This window comes from Leopardus geoffroyi, chromosome B2 (genome assembly GCF_018350155.1).
Source record: "Leopardus geoffroyi isolate Oge1 chromosome B2, O.geoffroyi_Oge1_pat1.0, whole genome shotgun sequence".
Taxonomy (NCBI): domain Eukaryota; kingdom Metazoa; phylum Chordata; class Mammalia; order Carnivora; family Felidae; genus Leopardus; species Leopardus geoffroyi.
This window is the reverse complement of record NC_059332.1, coordinates 76681275-76701301: the sequence shown is the minus strand read 5'-3', so window position 1 is coordinate 76701301 and position 20027 is coordinate 76681275. Positions and strand designations below refer to the sequence as shown.

General features: G+C 41.6%; 1 long non-coding RNA gene across 1 annotated transcript; it reads left to right on the top strand.

The window, feature by feature from the left end:
• The first annotated feature begins 617 nt into the window (after positions 1-617).
• Positions 618-6168, top strand: LOC123608687. The gene is made up of 3 exons (XR_006717381.1): positions 618-688; positions 5031-5163; positions 5730-6168. It is a non-coding gene; the product is annotated as an uncharacterized LOC123608687 (long non-coding RNA).
• Positions 6169-20027: the final 13859 nt, after the last annotated feature.

Sequence of the window (20027 nt, the reverse complement as noted above, 5' to 3'; positions counted from 1 at the left end):
TTTCCCTTCTTCTGAGTGAAGAGGGAGCTTTGGACTCGGAGGGGGTTGTTTCCCCAGGAAGCCTGGGGACTGCCTGCAGTAACTCCTCCAGGCCTTTGTTGAGAGAGGCCTCCAGTCGTGTGTGGAACTTTGGTTTATTAAATCTGATGAGTTCTATATTTCTGCCACATGTCACAGATCACCCACGTTGACTGAGCCCTGCCAGAGCTGGGCTGCTGTTACCCTGAAATGAAGCCAGATTTTTTAAGTGGGTGGGGGTAATTCCAGTTTGGTGCAGTAAATTATATGGTTCTGCTTGATTTGCTTTGCTCTGGGCTGGGAGAACTCATGATGGAACATATCTTGCAATTTGTGTGTGTGGGGGGGGTGGAGCAGAGGGGAGGGGGAGGAGAGCTGGGGCAGGGGAGGGGAGAAGGCTGAAGGGGTGAAGGAGAGGGGAGCAGGGGAAGGGGGAGGGGAAAAGGGGGAAGGGGTGGGGGAGAAGGGTATGGGGGGGGAAGCGGGGAAGGAAGAGAGAGAATTGTAATTTCTATAGTGAGTGGGTTGAACAGCAGATACATGCATAGCCCCTGGCTTTTCTTTTCCATCTTCCCCAACTCAGGCACTGCTTTCTATTTTAGGCTTTCAAAAATCACTGGCTTTCTAGAATTCCAGGAAGAAACTTGGAGACTCAAGTTACCCATGAAAGGTAACAATTCCTTGTACTCCCATATACTTCTGTGTCACGGAAGGAAGCTCTGGGGACTTAGAATACCAAGGAATATGCTCTTTAGAAAGTTGATTTTTCTGTCAGGAGGCTTTGAAGGAGGAGGCTGGAGGTCTGAGATTACCACTGGTTCAGCCCACAATTAAGTATGGTTAGTGTCTGGGAAGAGGAGTATAGAATGACATAGATAAGGGGAAAAAAAGGTTTAAACTTCATCTTTTGCTTAATTAAATGGGAGATTAGAATAATCTGAACTTTAGGGGCAGGGGATGAGTATAGAAAACATATTATGGGGGAGTCCAGAGAAGACTAAAGTTGAGAATCTGCTTTCAAATTCTGACCCTATGCTATTCCTAGTCTTACTTTGTTAATCTGTAAAAGTGGGGATAAAATCCACCTGTCAGGATTACCATGAGGTTAGGTGAGAAAATGTGGGTGAATTCTATTGTAACACCAAGACAGCTCAGTAAACATTATTTATTTATTTATTTTTTACTATCAACACAGTCCTGAGGGTGGATGCAGGCTGTTGTCAGGGAACAAGATCCATTTGTCTTCTTTGACTTGGAAGGGGGCAGGGCTGAGCAGTCAGACCCAACAGTGTGACTTTCCTGGACTTGCAGTTCAATAGAAAGGCCTGTGGTTCTAAGAAGAATTTTTGTAGAGAACTAAGAATCACATTTTGAAGACACTCTGTATTTATAAATGTGCCCTTCATTTATTTCCAAAACAAATAGGTTTACGTAAGCCCATGACTGTCTTCTTTATTCAGGATCACTCTGCATACAGTGCCAGGTTTGGAAACTTACAAATAGTTTTAAAAAATTTTCAGTGAGATCCAGAAAGCATCAGAAAAATTCCTAAGCAAATAAAACACTTTTTTCCGAATTCAGAGAATTCTAAGATATATATTTATATATATAATATTTATTTTTTATTTATATAATATTTTTTATTTATTAAAAATAAATTATTTATAAAATATATTTACATATTTTATTAAAATTTGCTTCAAAAATCATACTAATGGAAAATCTTAGCTGACCAAATTGGTGAAAAGTTCTTTCTCATTGAACATTTATTTGCACTCGTACCCATGAGGGACTGGGTTGAGTTGAAGGTGGCTGCATCAGAATGACAGAAGGAAATCTTGGGCTTTCTTCTCCACTATTACATGGTTTGTTGAAAGCTTGGACTCTGGTGAAAATCAGTGCTATCCAAATAGAAATGAACTGACTTTCTTCATTGATCTCTTTGTTTGTTCTGAGGTTAAGCTCTTTGCTCTCTGGCTGGCACCTAAACACCTATCTTAGGTTAAAAAAAATTTTTTTTTAACATTTCTGCCTTTTGCAACCTTGTGAATAAAAAGTTTAAGCAAATTATTTAAAAGCCACTAGTTTCCAAAGAAAAATTATAATCCGTTGACAATCAAAGGATTGTTTTCAGAAATCAGAGTGTTGAGCTAGGGCACCTGGGTGGCTCAGTCATTTTGAGTATCCAACTCTTGATATGGGTTCAGGTTGTGATCTTGGGGTCCTGGGATGGAACCCCGTGTTGCTGGGCTCAGGGTGCGGAGACTGCTTGGGATTTTCTCTCTCTCTCTGTCCCCCCCCCCACTTTCTTTCTCTCTCTCTCTCTCTCTCTCCCTCAAAATAAATAAATAAACTTTAAAAAAAAAGTGTTAAGCTGGGAGGACTTGTTCAAGATGCCATGTGGGGCTCCTGGGTAGCTCAGTAGGTTGAGCCTCTGACTCATGGTTTCAGTTCAGGTCATGATCTCAGCGGCGTGGGATTGAGTCCATGTCGTTGAAGCTCCATGTTGACAGTTGTGGAGCCTGCTTGGGGTTCTCTCCCTCCCTTTCTCTTTGCCACTTCCTCCCCATCCCCCCACCTCATGCATGCACACACACTCTCTCTTTCAAAATAAATAAATAAACCTGAAAAAAAAACCCATGAGGTTGCCCTGTTGGAGAATCCTCCCTTTTGCTCTCACCCCTGTCCCTTCTCACTCTCAGCTTCTCAGCTGTTCCCCCCACCTCCAATCCTTTACTCTGCCTAACCCAGGTGTCAGTGAGCACTCCATTTCTTCATGTTCTCTTTCTGGGTATGGCCTTTCTCCATCAAACACTCAATCGCCCAAGATATATTATTACAGGAAATTAGCTAACAATAGTGTTGATAATCTGTTCCTCTCAGCTCTATTTTCTGATTCCCTGACTATGCAAATACTTTCCCATTGAAAGTTTTCAGTGATATTTTCTCCACTATTCACCCAGCCAAAATGCAAACCTTATTAAAGGAACTTACTTATTTAAAATCTATTGAGTAATAGACTTTGTTCTATGCTATTACATGGAATCTGCTAAATCTTTCCTGAAAAGCACTTTACTATAGAATGCCACATGTATTTCTACTCAAATTTCTTCAACTACACTGTTAATAAAACAAAAATTTCTGATTTTCTGAGTATTGCAGAGAGTCAACTGGTATCAAAATAAAGAATCCTTTTCAAAATAAAGAAAATTAGGCAGGCTTTGAAGACAATTGGAAGCTCTACAGCTATCAAAAGAAATTGGACTCTTTTAATAGCTTACTGCTTGTTTTCATAGCCACATGATTTTTATTATTTAATTCCTTGGACTCTAAATGTACCTCTTTTACACTTGTTTTTTTTACTTTCTGCATCATTATAACTCAAACCTCAGTGATTTCCTTGTGCTAGAAGACATTGTATTTTCCATTAGGCAGGAGTTGAAATGGGCAAGAAGAGGCACAGGACTTCATTAGCTCTGACCACATCCCTGCTTTATTTTTGAGAATTGTTAGCTTTATTTTTGAGGTGAATTAGCTTTGAAGGCAAAAGGGAAATGGGGGAGGTATGCCTCAGAGAGGTTGGCACCTTCTCTGACAGAATATATAACTTTATTTTGTCTTCCATATATAATTTTGGACAATGAGTAATTATTTTCCAGCATCCACTAAAGAACTTCCCTCCTAACTCTTACTTATCCCCCCTACTCATTCAATGCATAATTGTTGAGCATCTCAGTGTTCACAGCACTGGTTTAGCCATAGGGGGAAGCAAAGCCATAGAAAGTAGTCTTTTCCCTCTCTATTTGTGCCCAGTTGCAACCAGGGACAAAAGATGTAGAACAGAATATATTGAGTAACAATGAAGCAGTAATAGAACAAATTGTGATATTAAATGAGGGCCACATCAGTGCCTTTTAAAGGAGCTCAGAGGGAGAAGAGAGCTAAAATGTGAAGGTGGCAATTTGGTTAATAGAAGAAAGTTTTATGTGTTTGTTATGCGCATGCACACGCGCGCGCACACACACACACACACACACACACACACACACACACACACACACTTATTTTCTGCCCTGCTCTGAGTCTTGGAAGGCTTTCTTCCATGGACTGTATTATAGGCTCCCTGCACTCTAACTTCCTGTTGGTTCGACCAATGGTAGGCAACAGCAGGTGAGTGGAGAGGCTGGAACAGTCCTTTCTCTGGTTTCTCCCTGCTTGGTTGTGATTTTGGCAGCAGCTTCAAGGTCCACAGCTCTTGTCTAGGCAGCCCCTATTCCAGGTCCCACTATTCTCTCCTCTTGTTGTACAAGTAGAGGGGGTCTACAGATCTTCCTTGCTGTGATCCCCTAAACACTACCACACCTCTGTAAAGAGTGCTTTCATTTGCCAAGGCTTTTGAGTGCCATCATCCTGCCACCTGCTGGGACTCTGATTGACACCAGAGGCTTTCTAGGCATGGAAAACAGTATGCATGGAGGCCAAGATCCAAAATAAGCTTGGGCAGACCTAGTCAGACCGGAAGGAAAGTTAAGTGAGAGGGTGTACCACACAAGGTGAGTTTGGAGATGATGGTAGAGTCCAGGTAGGGAAAAACATCAAATACTAAGATGTTTGGAGCCCTCCTGTGAAAAGAAGAAAGTCATAGCAAGTTTTCATTAAAGAATTCACATGCTAAAATAGTGTAGAGGAATCAATCTTCTTGTTGAGGAAGTGTCTTGGTCTGTCATGTAGAAAGCACCATTGAGAACTTGATGTTCCAGCCCTCCACACACCCCTGAGTCTGAAGAGATCACAGTTTGGGTGCTAGCTGAGACATCCAGTGTACAAATACATTATTGGTTTCTTTGGGTGACCGAAGGGTTAGAGGACACCTAAGCAGCTGGCAACACCTTTACATAGTGAAAATGAAAAATTACACAAGGGCTCTGCAGCAAGGAACACTTTAAAGGGGGTATGTTTTTGGCGTCGTGATATGTTTTGAATTAGAGATCCAAATATTACATTTCTTACAGATGTTGGAAGAGCATCTGCACTTCCCTGATTAATTTCTGGTGGCTGCAGCCATGCCCCACTGTTAAGTTGACATCTGGGAGTCCCGAAATTTGGATGATGCCAGTTGTGAAGCTGTGAGTTTGTTTGCCCTCTGTAAGTACGGTTGATTGGAGATTATGGGGACCTTTCAGAGGCAGTTCTCAGCTTTCCTGATAGAGTCTAATTTGAAATTCCACAGGCAGAGATGATGTGGAGCAAGATCTCTGCATAGTAGTTGTGGCTTTCCTCCATTTTTTGTGCGCAGAGTTGGACTTTAATATTGTATAGACTTAATTAATAAAGAAACAAGATGTGTAAAGATGTTAAGAGCAGGGCTTCTCAACAATGGCACTATTGACATTTGGGCTAGATTATTCCTTTTTTTTTTTTTTAAGTTTTTGAGTGGGGAAGGGCAGAGTGAGATTGAGAGAGAGAATCCCAAGCAGGCTCTACACCCAGCACAGAGCCTGGCATGGGGCTCGATCTCAGGACTGTGAGATCATGACCTCAAGAGGTGGACACTTAACCACCTGAGCCACCCTGGCACCCCTGTATGATTCTTTGTGGCATGTGTGTATTGGTGGGGGTGGGGAGAGCTGTCTTGTACAGCGAAGGATGTTTACCAGCATCCTTGGCCTCTACCCACTAGACTCCAGTAGCATTCTATCCTTCTGTTCCAGTTGTGACAACTAAAATATGTCTCCACACATTGCCAAATGTTCTCTGGGGCAAAATCATACCTGACTAGAACCACTGCTAAGAGAAAGCAACAAGAGAAGTACTGTCTTTGGTAAGTTGAAAACAATTCTTTGCAAGTGACCAGTGATGCAGATTTGCAAGAAATAGAGAGGCAAGAGATTTGGTGTGATATAAAATAGAGGAAAAATTATTGCCCCTAGACCTCAGTCACACCAGCATTATGCTTTCACTGCCTAAGCAATGAGTTAAAGACAATGGGAAGCAATAAATTTTCTAGATGTGTGGCATAGCTTTGGATTCAATGATCAATTGGACCACCTATGGACATTTCACTTCACCTTGGGACTTCCTTTTTCACATCACCGTGGAGGCCACTGAATTGCCTTGCTGTTGTTTTATCATATAGTCATGGACTTTGAGTATTCATTTAGGACAGGAAAAAGAATCTAGACTTCTCTATCCTTGTAAGATCTTAGGGACATACAATAGCTAGAAATGTTTAGGAACCTGTATATTAATGTTTTTCAACACTGGCTCATTAGTTGGTTTTGTCCCATTTGTCGGTCACAAAATCATTAGTGAGCCATGATCAGTACTTTTTAAAAAATTAAATGAAATAAAAAGAAATATTAGATTGTATCATGCAAAGGATAGGTAAATATTGAATTGAGAGGTTGTGATTTCTTACAATGAGTCATGGTTAAATTTCGAAAACCACTCTTCTATGTAGATCAGAAAAGAGAAGTACTGATTATTCACTACTGGGAAATCATTTGATTTGGAATTATCTTTGACTTGATTTAATGTATCATTCAACCGCTTTGCTTTAGTGTATTTCAAAGTAAAGTGATATAATATTCGATTATGAACAAGGCATGATATGATGCTGCGGGCTGTGGTGAGATTAAAGATGAAGAGAATATAATTCATAGTGGAAAAATTTAAGAAATGAAAATTTCCAGTACTGGCTGATGATGGCAGTGAAGCTTTTCAAGGACTAGTTAACTAATGTGTGAGACAGATAAGAGCTGTTGTATGACTTCAGAGATCTCTGAAGGTCAGGGGTGCTGGTGAAAGCTGCATGGAGAAGAAAGGGGTTGGCTGTGCCTGAGTCCTTAACCAAAAGGAGATGTGTGGGAAGGGGAGTGGGGAGGACAGTCCAGGCTGCTGGTAGAATGTGGCGGGAGGCAGTAAGTGGACTGGTTTGCCCACCAGTCTGGGCAGTTTAGGATAAATTCTCAATATGTGTAGGGGCCAAATCTGGAGGGAATTCCAAGGGGTTTGAATTTTGTTCTTGGTCCACACAAAATCATGAAAGGCTCTGAGACAGGGGATTCCTAAATGAGCAGGATATTTCATTCATTCATTCACTGAACAGTAGTTATCAATCACTTGTTAAAAAAGAGAAGGGACGAGTAAGGCAAAAAGATGCATAATATTTGGTTGCTTACTTAAATTTCTTTACTTAAAGCCCAGAGAGAGAATCATATAAACGTTAGCCTCTCAGGAAATACAGATAGAAGGCTAGAAGTAATCAGAGGAAGAAGAGATTGATTTTGCCTGATATTTCGAGAATTTTTATTTGTTGAGATGGGCAAGGACTTCATGAGCAAAGTCAGAGGTCCGAAAGAAGAATGAGTAGTTAATCTGGTTGGGTTGGGGCACTGGTAAGGCTGGTTGGGAGCGCCCAAAAAGTGCCTTGAATGCCAGTTGGCGTGTGTCCTCCCTTTTGCAGGCATGGCCACCTGCCAAGAATCTGTCATCCTAGAGACATGCAGTTAGAGGTCTGCTGCTTTAGGGTGAGCAGTCTGGAGGTCATGTGCCCAATGGATTAGAGGAGAAAGGCTGAGTGATGTAGCATTTCACTATGAACTTTAGTGTACCCCATTCTTCATCATCCTGTGAAGTCTGTGGTGAGCCAGGCTTTTGAGTACATGGGATTGAGGGCACCAGGTGAGCATCACCAACTTAATAAAGAATAATAAACAATGTTGGTCATTGCTAAGTATATTGTTCATTGAATAAAAGACAAAAACAATAAAAGGGTAGTTGTGGGCTTTCATTTTTGCCCAACTCCTTAGTCTTTGACCTATTTTTTTGTTTGTTTGTTTAAACATTGGGGAAAAAAAACAATAAAAGGGCAATATTCAAACAGCTCCTAAAACATGACATCAAGTCTCCACTTTATTTCTAGAGCTCACAGCCTTGGAAGGCAGCTTGCACAATCCCAGATTCCTAGAGTCTTTGTGTTTCCTTCCCCCTGTGGATCAATAAGTTAAGTAACACGTCAATACCAAGATAGCAGATGAACATCTGTCAGGGAAAACTGGTCCTGGGGGCTTTGTGCTCTGGTATGGAAAGTGTTTGATCTTGGTGTGCCGTCATCAAAGATGGGAGAGAGTTTATTATCTTTTATGATCCCGACTTACTAACAACACCTGACAGGGTGATTGTGTCTTGGCCTCTAGTTGGAACTTGGGATGTTCTCATTGGCTTGTGCTTGTATGAGGCCCAGAACTTGCTGGTGAAATATCAAAACAAGCTATAATGTGCTTCTGGCAATGGGATTCGGAACAGCTGCAGGGCTTTCTCCTATAGCCGGCCCGCAGGAAGATGAAAAATGAAAGTAGAGCAATCAATCTCTAGAGCATTCTATATATTAATAATGTTTGCCAACTCCAGACATTGTCTAATCAATACCGGGTGTAGGAGTTTGCAATGGTTTGTAATACTGGGTACACCTACTCCAAACAGCCTGAACCTGTGGCTTGGGAAAAAGGGGGCATCCGTACCATGTGTGCTCTGGTGTCTGGGCAGGAAAGCGTGCAAGACCCGGAACTTGACTCACAAAAGATGGGATCGGGGCACCTGGGTGGCTCAGTCGGTTGAGTATCTGACTTCAGCTCAGGTCATGATCTCACGGTCCGTGAGTTTGAGCCCCGTGTCGGTCTCTGTGCTGACAGCCCAGAGCCTGGAGCCTGCTTCAGATTCTGTGTGTGTGTGTCTCTCTCTGACCCTCCCCCATTCTTGCTGTCTCTGTCTGTCTCAAAAATAAATAAACATTAAAAAAAATTAAAAAAAAAAGATGGGATCTCTCATATTGAGGAAGCTAATTCTTGACATTTTATAACAAGGACTGACTCCCAAAGAGGCTGGACAGCCCAGTGGTTTTCCTCCTCTTGTCAGCCTCACACTTCTTGTTTCTGATGTGTTCAGTGAATCCAAAGAGGGATCCTCCCATGAGATGGGCAGAGGAGAGGTGTGGTGCAGCCGCCAGGGGGAGCCCATCAGGCAGAGCCCTCAGGGTACTCTGGGCCTCCAAAGCCCGGAAGAAAAACATTTATTTCATGGAGTTTGGGGATTAGAGATGATTGTAAACACTTGGGAGACTCACTGAGTGCAGACATTTGTAAAACAATAAAAATATGAACAAAAGTCATCTACTGCCATTGAAGAATGTTATTTAGCTCAAGTTTGAATGGTGTGGGCATAGAGAAGAATTTCCCTTTTAGGAAGGTCTAATCTCTAGAAAGCAATGATGATCCAGCAGGAGTAAAATGGAGCACAGAAGGGGTGCTGTGAGAGAGGCATTTCAAAAACTTTAACAAAAACCATTAGTATAATAAATACATTTATTTTGATGCAGTCGACTCTCATCAGTAACTTTTTCCAGGCCCGTGGGCTATGAGTGTGCCCTAATTTTTTTTTTTTTATCATCAAATTAAGTCTTCACTGTAAACAAAAACAAAAGAGCGAAACTCCAGCTCAAAAGTTGAGCCCTTTGACTTACGACAATGCCTCCTTCCCCCTCCCCCCATGCAACACATTCTGGCAACATCATTTAAAGGCTGAATCCCCTGAGAGGCTGCCAGGTAAGAAGCGTATGCACACACATACATCTAACAAGCTGAAAACCAAAGCAGGGCTGGCAATTTGCTCATAAACCAGATAATTAAGGATGTGCCAAACTACCTGTGGGGGACCCAGGATTTATCAGTGGTTTTTATTTACTGTTTAATAGTATAGCATGTTACATAAACCTTTAAGTAAAACTATTTGATTATTAAAAAAAAAACAACAACAGCCTTTTCAAAGTCACAACACCTCCCCTGCAGAGTTCTAAAATCAGTGGAAAATGAGCAGCATCAATAAACACGGTGACTTATGTCAATAAATGTTCTGCCCACCCGGGTACCTTGTTACCCAGGAGGTGTAAAAGGGCCAAAGTTGAACTATGAAGATGTTTGCCAGTTCTTCTTTTATGACTAGGATTTTAGAAGTGTAGATGTCTTTAAGCATAGATTTGAAAACTTCTTTTTTCAGTGGGTCTATTTCAAGGGTTGTCCTGTCTATCCTATATTTCTTGTTTAAATATTTTCCTCTTTTTTAAGGTTTATTTTTGCTAATGGGACTTGAGCAGTGGCTCTGAAACTTGGCTGCACATTAGAATCATCTGGAGAAGCTTAAAAAGTCTCGAGGCCTGGCTTTCAACTCCAGAGATTGTGACATAATTGGCCTAGGATTTGGTTCCAGTATTAGTATTAAAAAAAATCCCCCAACACTAATGCGCATAGTGATGACCCCAGAACCCTTGCAGAATCTGACTCACCAGCTGGGTGAAGAGGGGTGGGTGTCTGCATTTGTAAGGAGCTCCTGAGTGATATTGCTGCTATCTGAGAACACACAGTAGTGAGGAGTATCTAGGGGAAGTGTTTTGGGTATGAATATGTTTTGCTAAAACAAGTAATCTATCAACTAAGAAGGTTGATTTGGAAGGAAGATAGAAGGTAAGGTGGAAGGTTCTTTCCGCTTTTCTCTAAAGTCAGACATATGTGGAATTTCTGGGCCCATTGGCTTAGATTCTTTCACTCTTTGTAGTATAGGTAAATCCTATTAATAGGTAAGATTTTCCTAATATAACAGTAATTTGATTTAAAATGCACCCTGCTGTTGGGGCGCCTGGGTGGCGCAGTCGGTTAAGCGTCCGACTTCAGCCAGGTCACGATCTCGCGGTCCGTGAGTTCGAGCCCCGCGTCAGGCTCTGGGCTGATGGCTCAGAGCCTGGAGCCTGTTTCCGATTCTGTGTCTCCCTCTCTCTCTGCCCCTCCCCCGTTCATGCTCTGTCTCTCTCTGTCCCAAAAAAAAAAAAATAAATAAACGTTGAAAAAAAAAAATATAAAATGCACCCTGCTGAGTGATGGTTTACTTAGGCCAAGGTGTTTCTAGGGATGGCTGGAGTCAGGAAAGGGAAGAGTAAGGTCACATTCTAACCTTGGTTGACTTACTATTTGCCCAGGCACTAGGTCAAGTTCTTTGAACACATTGTGTTATTGAATCTGGGCTTGTTCTCTTTTCACATTTGCAGAAGGGGACCAAAAATAGAATTAATGACTGGGGTGGGGAATAATTCTCTTTTTTGCCCATCTATGTGTTCAGGGTCCCAACTGCTCCCCTGCCCCTACCATAGTATCTGTCCCTTTTGGGGAGTCTGGCTTGTCCTGTTGGGATGACCTAGTTTTCTCATTCTTTGTCAAGACTATAAAGTCTTCTCTTGTACTGGGTCGCAGCTACTCTGATAACTTATTTATGTTCACATATTAATGCGTTTTGTTGGCTAGTATCTTTTTCCTGTGACATAATTATTAAGTGTTTTCTCTTTTATCTTCATTTCAAAATGATAAAGTTCTTACGATTGCGTTTCACTGTTTTCCTCATGGCTCTTAAGTGATGCCAAAGTAACCAGTCAATTCATTAAGAAAACAAATCTGTCAAGTGTTGTGTTTGAGGTCTTGGGGAACAAGCAACTGCTTGACTGACAATGTTGTTTTCTTTCCTCCGGCTTGGTTGGCATTGGATGGATCCGACCACAGAATCTTAAGTACTTATTTTTTGAAAACCTACCGCTGACTTGCATCCGAGCCGGGTGGCTTTCGTGGTGCACACAGTGACCCTGCTCACCACTGCTGGCTCTGAGGGGGAACACAGAACTGTGGGGGTTTTATCACACGCAGGCTCCCCACCCTTGGCCTGACCCCATGCCTCCCACCCCTTCATCCCTTCACTCCTCAGAACTCCCTTCAGAAGCAAAATGGGGATTTTTCTCTTCTTTGATCCTGTTGGACTTTCCCAAACTCAGGGCATGTATGGTGCAGAGTATTTGGGTTAGGAGAGAACAGAGATTCTGATGGACACATGAAACAGGTAGCAAGGACTTCGGCTGCCACTCCCCAACCGAAGCTGCCTCTCCCGACAGCTGCAACTGCTAAAACAATCTTGTTCTTTTGTTTTCCACACTTAAAAAAGGCCTTCAGCCAAACTGTCGCCCCTGACCTTGTTTTATATTTCCAACGTGCATTTTATTAACTCCTTTTTCATATGGTACATATGGAGCCTGCCACCAGATGAGAAGGAGGCATATTTTGCAACTCTGATGGAAAGAGCAGTGGTGAGCAATGAGACACCCTATGCACAATTTTTGTGGCAAATACGTCTCTTGTGTTGACCTGAGTTCCATTTGGGTAAGTGAGCTTCGTGCATAGGTGATAAAAAATGCATTTACGTTGCATGGATCACTTGATCAAGAAACACATACAAATAAACCTACCATTAGCCATGCACTCAAAGCCTTCTGAGAAGGGGAAGTCCTTTTGACCAAAAGATAATTGAGAAGTAAGGAATGTGCTCTGTTGTGATGGTGGAAGTTTCATTCTTCAGTTTGGCAGTTCATTAGGGCTGAATAAGGAAGACGTTGGAGTACAGCTTTAAAAAACTAATCCAAATAAAAATCCATCTTGCCTACACTTTCATTGATTTCTAACAGTCCTGTTCCTTACAGAACAACAGCCGGGAAAATAATTTCTGTCTATGTAGGAATGATATACTGCCTTTTTTTTCTTTTCTTTTCTTTTTTTTTTTTTCCAAAACCAAAGTTAAACTTTTTCCCCCCATGTTCCCTCCCGGAGTGTGTGCCTGTGTGCAGGGGTGTCTATCTAATTGGCCACAAGAGAGAATTAAACTAAATAAAATCACTATCCACGGGGGCCTCTAAATATGCCTTTTTAATTTGAAAATTTTTGTGGGTTATAGTGTAATTCAAGCTTTTCAAGGTTTATTAGTGCATAGCTGTTCGCGGGGCTCACAGAGCTCAGGACTCCACGTCCGATGCTAACAGAGAAAGCAAAAGTGCCTTTCATCCGCCGACCACATAAAGTGACCCGACCTTCAAAAAAGGCCTCCCTCAAATAAAACACATATTAATAAAAGTGACTGAAGGGAGTTGAAGTTGGTAATTTGTGCTGCTGACTCGACACTGTGTTCGTCATCCCCTGTCGGAGGAATTCTGACAATTCACTCCCCAAGCCAGGGAACACTGTGCTCACGATGAAGACGTTGCTCGCAGATACGAGCGAGCGGATGCCAGTGACTTTACGCGGTCGCTGCAGTCGGAGTCAAAACACGCCGCTCTTGTGTAATTAATTGCTGCGAGAGGAAACGGACCAATGGCGCCTTCTGCTGTGAAGCTGTTAATGGAGAACTTATGGAGAGAAAGTCAAGTCCTCCCGTCCAAATTGGAATGTGAAAGAAATCTGTTGGAAGGTGATGACAGAAATGAAGTAAAACAGTTGTTTCCTGATCCGCGTGCCAGGTGTGTCTCATACTGTGATAAATAAGATCTGCGTCTTACACTCCAGAAATTGGGGGAATATTACAAGCGTTTATTATGGCGAGGCACAAAAAAAAATGCACTTGAAATGCTTTGTTTCTCCTGGCACCAAACGGTGAGCAGTTACCACACAATGCCTGGAGCTGCTAATTCCTTTGTTTCGGTTCAAGCCAACATGGCCTATTAAAAGCTTAAATTCAATTTTATTGTTAAGGTATTTATTAACTGATTATGAAAAGACATTAAAAGCCTCATAATTAAGCCACTAAGTTGCTCCTTACCTTGATCAATTCTCCTCTTTTCTTACACAACAAACTGTCCTTGCTCTTTGACCTGACGGTTCACTACCTGGGGGTTACTTGTTTCAGCTCTGCTGCAGCCAGAGCCTTACACTGAAGGTATCTGTGAGAACCAGTGGGTTACGGGTACAGGCGTTTCCCCACAGCTACAGTTGTGTGCAGTGCTTGTGTTCACTTTAAAATCAGGGCCATGTTGCGCCGAGGAGGGTGTGTGAATGATTCCTGACAAGTTTTTAAAGCGCCTTCCTGACGTCTTACTTGTTAGGAAGCTGTTGCGAAGACGTTCATGGGCACCCGTGTGAACACGCACTCGCAAGTGAACAGGCTGTGGGATGTCACCAGGGCACTCGTGTATCTCTTATTTGTGGCTTGATCTTGGACATCCATGTTAAAATGATCATTATACTGAAATGATTTTCCTTTCTTGCTTTTTAAAGTTTGAAGTATTTTTGATGTATTCCATTCCAATTGTTTTCTCCGGAAACTTTAACAAAAGCACATATACAATGGTCTTCTTAAGCACAAAAGAAAAATTTTATTTAAAAATGATGGGAAATCCTGACTATAAATTGTAGTCTTTTTGGCCATATAAAGTATGGGTAAAAATGTGTGTCTTTTTGACAATGGAACTCACCTGTTGAAACTGTTTAAAAAGTTTTTCAATAGCAATAACTAATCCTCGGATAAAGCCCATTGACTGCAATACTACCAGGAGTCAAAGCGGATTTGACGCTTTTTAAAAAATAAAGAAATTGCAACAACCTTGAAAACACAAGATATCTAGTTACTGTTGAATCATATGTCTTATTAAAATCTTCGATTTCAGTACCACAATCCCTGCTACTGTTCAGTCATTTAAAATTGGTTTGCAAGATGAAGAAGCCTAATTTTTAAAGAGGCCCCTTAAGCATATTAAGGAGATTAAGCACACTTAAGTAGAATTGCCTGCATAATGAGTATGGCTTAATAAAATTATAAACTATCAACTCCAGCTATGTTTCCTTCAAGGATGAACCATAATTTTTGTACTCATGCACATCATCAAGAATTTATAGAATTAGTGCTGAGATTTTGAAAGAGATTTGAGTAAGGGCCAACTTGAGGAAATTGAATCTTGGCGTCATTTGACTTTTTTCTTCAATGTTGAGTTACGGCTAATTTCAAAAATTTTAAATAAATGCTCACAAAAGCTAGTGTCCTTACCTTTGCACAACAGACTCAGAGTAGTTATCATGATAAGGGTTGTTGTTTGCCATTTAAAGTTGTCTTGTTTATTTCATAAAAATGTTGAGAGAGGAATCACTATTTTTGAAGAAAACAGCTTTCTTATGTGTTACTCATTACTGATAATATTTTTAATGTCCTTTATATAATACTTGTCTAGGAAACACAAGAATTATTTTGTTTGAATTATTCTCATTGGAATTAATTTATCAATCATATTTCCTTCATTATTAAAAGCATAAAAAAGAGATTTTGTAGTTACCATGCATCTTGAAAATGCATAATTAGCCTGTTTCTCAGTCTTTCAATAGGGTATTTCATTCATTCATTCTTTCTTTCATTCTTTCACTCACAGACTCACTCTCTCACTCACTAGACAAGGATTATGTACCTATAATGGGCACTTTTGGGTCCTGTAGACTAGTAACAGTAAAAGCACAGTCCTTGTCCTTGAAAATGTCCTCTGGGGACGCCTAGGTGGCTCAGTCGGTTGGGCATCCAACTTTGGCTCGGGTCATGAACTCACAGTCCGTGGGTTTGAGCCCCATGTCGGGCTCTGTGTGGACAGCTCAGAGCCTGGAGCCTGCTTCGGATTCTGTGTCTCCCTCTCTCCCTCTGACCCTCCCCTGTTCATGGTCTTGTCTCTCTCTGTCTCAAAAATAAACATTAAAAAAAAATTAAAAAAAAAAAAAAAGAAAAAGAAAATCTCCTCTGAACAGAGGACTGGATGAAGAAAGAAGACTTGGAAAAAATGTGACCCAACTACCTATTTTATTTCTTCATATTTTTTTTAAGGCTTATTCATTTTTCAGAGACAGAGAGACAGAGTGTGAGGAGGGGAGGGGCAGAGAGAGAGGGAGACACAGAACCCGAAACAGGCTCCAGGCTCCAAGCTGTCAGCACAGAGCCCGACACAGGGCCGGAACTCACGGACGGCGAGATCATGACCTGAGCTGAATTTGGACGCTTAACCGACTGAGCCACCCAGGCGCCCCTATTTCTTCATATTTTGAGTACAGAACCAGAAAAAAGTAATCTATAAATAATTCAGATTTGACTGTGGATAAAACCGTTTATACGATTGTCTTGTCTCTTGTTCTGTTGACTGCTGTCTAGGCTTCTCTTTTGTCTCTGTGTCTGCTCCTTTGTCACTCGCTCACACTACATGCATCATGTCTAATATATCACCAGCCCGCAGCCCTTCTCTGATTGTTCCTGATGTCCAATCAGTGTCAAATCACAACTTGTCTGTCCCTAGATGGTCTGCTTTGAACAGAAGAAAACACAATTCCCACAGAAGGGTGTCTCTGCTTTTGTGACCTCTGGATCTGTGTTGTGTTCCATGTTTAAAGAATGCAAAGTAGGCAACTGAAGAACTTCCACATCCCTCAAGAAACCACCCCAAGTCCTGGGGGTTCCGTTGAGAAGAATAACACAGCCATGAAGGAGCTGTCTCTTTATAAGAGCATTTCCCCCCACTGACCCAAGCCAACAGTATTTGCCAGGCAAATATTATCTGGTGGCGGGCTGCAGCCAGCACACCTCCCACTGCTTGAATCAAGGCCTGTTGGCAGCTACAGAAGTGAGGTGTCGCTAACTGATGTGTAATTATGGTAGACAGAAAAATGTAGACGTGTTAGCAAAGTCAATATTATGGAGACCTCTGTCTTCCCAAATATTGTAAGTCAAAGATATTTCTAGGGTATAGCCCATTACATTCTCCATTTTTACGACCAGTCACAAATGTATTTTTTATTAGCTGGTGTGCTCAATGTTTTGAATGTGTAGCCCTTATTTTCAATCTCATTTTAGTTTGTGGTAAGTGCAAAAGGATTTTTGCTGACTTGAAATAGTGAAGCTGCTCTCTTTTCACTGAACAGCAGGGCCTGTGGCACTGAGAGTTTATTCCACAGCCTTCTGTGACTCTTGACTGTAAATTAGTCTGTGAAGTGGTGTTTATTGCTTAACCAGGAGGTTAAGACAGCCTAATTATATGTTTGTGCAGGAGAAAACACCATGCCCCACCGTGAGCAATTATCCTGTCCCCCTCTCATAGCTTAATCTAGCTCCAGCTAAGAAGAATGAGGAGATGGCCTGTCTTCACCACAAACTTAGCAACCACGCGTTTTCAGTGTTAATTAGAAATTTTGTTCACTGGAAGGGTGACTTCTTAGCATAATTCAGCCTTCAGCCAAGTGGAAGGCATCTGGGAAGGCTATTTGAGGTGTCTGTCTGGATTTGATCTCTAATTCCACCCACGGGACAAACCATGGGTGGGAATCTTGCCATACTGTCAACTTCATCGCATGATGCCATTTCCCCTTTTTATACGCATGTCAGGAGAAGGACCGTGAGGATACTGTGGCATGGTGTAGGTTTTTTTTTTTTTTTTTTTTTTTTTTTTTTTTTTTAGAAATGAAAATCCTGCTTATCCTAAGGGACTTTTTCTTATGTTAAGAAGGATGTAGTGAATGAAAACCAGAACGAGATCAACAGGTCAATGTCTTTAAAGTTGGTCATAAAATGTATCACAACAAAGAATCCGTAGGGTAGGAATGGCATGCCAAAGTACCTCTGTCTTTGTTCTTGGACACTTCTCTGTCACAAGGGCAGCATACTTCTGTTTCTCTTCAAAAGCATTTGGCTCATATTTTTTCATACACAGGCACATGCTGAAGTCTTACAATGCATAGGCTCAATTTCCTCTTAGGAAAATAAAAGATGCCCTTCATGTCTTCTCGCACTCAACTAGAAATGCTCATTGTCACTGAAACGAGCTGAGGGAAGAACCAGTTCTCTAAGAAACAGCATCCCAAACGAGGTCCAATCTGCTCTGAGATGATGGGTTGCCTCTAGGGAAATAGACTTCTCATTATTAGCAAATTTCCAAGCTATCACTCAGTTTCCCCCCTCTTTATCCCATTTCTATGAGTTTTGTTTCTGGGATGAAATAACATCTCTCTTTCTTTCTCTCTCTCTGCACCCCTCCCCCCTTTCAGCTTTCAGCTTTCTTTCCTTCTAAAACAAGACTTAAGCAAGACTCACTTTCCTTATTGGTTAACCCTTCTGGGTTCTTCAATAGGTTAACTTAGTTCCTCTCTTTTTCACGGTCTCTTTTTCACACACTATGCTGGAGGTACAGGCAAGAAAAAAAAAGCAGTATGGGAAGCAGTATGGAGAGGAGGTTGAGTGCTTTTCTACTCCATTTATTTTAAGAACCTAAAACCTTCACACCATGTTGTAGGACAGCCAAGCACTCTAGGGTGATCCTTTGATGGGTATATGCTGCCTTTCTCTCCTTCCTACCCTCTTCCTTGCCTGTCAGAGGAAGATTATTGGGGTGCACAAAAGCTGTTTCTAGTTTCTTGATTATTTTAAACTTCTTTTCAAAAACTTCCCCAAAGGCCACGTACTTCCGAGTGAAATCATATCAGGCCCCCCTAACCACTCTCCTCCTATTCCATGTGTGTGGAAAAAAAGTCTGTGACTTTTTCTAGCTGGAAACCTTTGATCTCTTGGCTGGTGGGGCCTATCATATTGTAAGCTCGTTCAGTTAACAAAAATCTGTTAAACACCTATTATATGCCAGACCTTATTCACATAAATGATATGTGCCACGCTGTTGGCTTCTAGGGCTTCTTTGTGCTCTTCTACAGCACATCTTTGCTTTTTGATATGTAAAGTTTTTTTCAATTTCGATGTAAAATTTTTGAAACAGTTTCCATCTCATGAAACAGCATTCTGTTTTAAGAATGAGAATCAGAGAGTGAGAAACGGACTTCCTTGGGGATGTGTTGCTATGATTAAGGACTCTGAAGAATGGCGATCTGGTGGGGTGGGGGTGGGGGTGGGGCAGGCACAGTGCAATGACAGCAGTCTCCAGAGAGGATTCTGTCACACTTTAAACCATGACTACTACTTTGGCATATGTTCTGCTTTAGCTGTCTCTTTATATCATGGAACCACCTGAAAATGACAGGGGAATTTTTTTTTTCTTGGGAATCAGTTTATTTTCTAATTAATAAATTTAAAAGGGGCCCCTTTGGGTTGGGAACTTACTTGGACCTGGCTACAGAAAGCACAACTGTAACCTGGGCAGCATATCTCCTCTCTGAAGGCCAGAGAGTTTAAATCCCTAAGTCCAAGGTCACACAGCTGATTAGTGGCAGATTGGCCCGAGAGCATGGGGTTCCTGAGTTCCACCTCAGCAGCAATCAAGCCACACAGCCCATGGGTTGACCTGACATTCAGTCAAAGGCACCACATGTCATTTTATTCACCGCCCTCTAGCCTTGACTTTGTTCGATAGTCAATAATTAGAAATTGTTCAAAAGGATTGCCAGAGTATTCTTCTCCAAGTCCATTTGAAAGCCTAGAAATAAACCTTGAGATAAAATTCCATAGCTTACTGTGTTAAATTCTTGCTCAACTTCATTCATGCCTTGAATTTCAGCTTTGCCAGTTTTAGGGGTTGTTGAGACTGAATTAAAAGCTAGTTGACTCTAACTTACATGAAAACCTGCAGGTACTATGCTTGCGTTGGAGTCAAGGATACAGAGAATTGGTGTTCAGATAGAGATGTCTGTGGAACAAGAGGGTGACAGTTTCAGACCTCTAGAATTCCAAGGAAAGGAACCCCAGCATGGAAGACCACTTTTATACCTGGTGAGCTGGTGGGTTGGAATGAAGCTTGAGGCCAGGCTTTGGGAGGTAGGGTAAGGCGCTTATGAGAGAAACTACTACAAGGTATGCTAGAAAAGACATGGGCATGGTAAGCACAGATACTCACGTTTGAATACGGGCTCTGCCATATTCTGAGACTGTCTTCAAATCTTTAAAATGGGAACAATAGTGCCTAATTCACAGTGATCAATGACTGGAGAAGGAAGGGATAGACTGGGTATAATATGTAATATTGGGCCTGGGAAGCTCATTACATGTTCATTCCCCTTTGTTCTTGTATGCAAGTGATATTCTCACTGATCCCCTCCCATCCCAGATGCCTGATGACATACATTAGACCACTTATTTTCACACTGCAGTGTGTAACCCATTAATGAGTTGAAAAATCAATTTATTATTCATGGCTGTGT